We start from the raw sequence: 856 nt of genomic DNA, 5'->3' as shown, positions 1-856 counted from the left end.
CCCAATTAACTTCATGTCCTCTTTTAGCACATCCATATATCTCCTCTTTGGCCTTCCTTGTGACCTCTTGCCTGGCAGCTCCATCTCCAACATCCTTCTACCAATATAACCACTATCCGTCCTCTGCACATATCCAGACCATCTCAATCTGGCCTCTCTGATCTTGTCCCCAAAACAGTCGACCTGAGCTGTCCCTCTGATGTGCTCATTCCTAATCCTGTCCATCCTGGTCACTCCTAAAAAGAACCTCAACATCCTCATCTTTGCTACCTCCATCTCTGCCTCTTGTTTTTTCCTCACTGCTACAGTCTCTAACCCATACAGCATAGCTGGTCTCACTACTGTCTTGTACACCTTTCCTTTGATTCTTGCTGCCACTCTTCTGTCACACAACACTCCTGACACCTTTCTCCACCCACTCCAACCTGCCTGTACTCACCTCTTCACCTCTTTCCTACACTCCCCATCACACTGGACTGTTGACCCCAAATAGTTAAACTCCTGCACCTTCTTGACCTCAGTCCCCTGTAACCTCACTGTTCCACTTCCCTCCCTCTCGTTCATACACATGATTAAATTCTGAACTGATGCACTTTGTCAGGAGAAAAGTGTTGCCTATACATTGCAGCCACCTCTAAAATGACCATTAGCATTACAGGAGCACATCTGGAATATAGGAAATAGCAAGATTTTCATATGTGAAAATGTTCCGAACAAAATAACCGGAAAGAAACCCAGGCTTTAGCAAAAAACAACAACAAAAAAAAAAAAAACAGGACTGCCGCCGCTCCCACCGTCCCTTTACAGAATATCTTGTAGCCTGCAGTCGACAGCCTCGTTCCATTTGTCATTCCTC

Source organism: Monopterus albus, unplaced genomic scaffold (genome assembly GCF_001952655.1).
Source record: "Monopterus albus unplaced genomic scaffold, M_albus_1.0 scaffold10.1, whole genome shotgun sequence".
Lineage (NCBI taxonomy): Eukaryota > Metazoa > Chordata > Actinopteri > Synbranchiformes > Synbranchidae > Monopterus > Monopterus albus.
The sequence above is the reverse complement of the archived record's forward strand: the minus strand, read 5'-3'. Positions refer to the sequence as shown.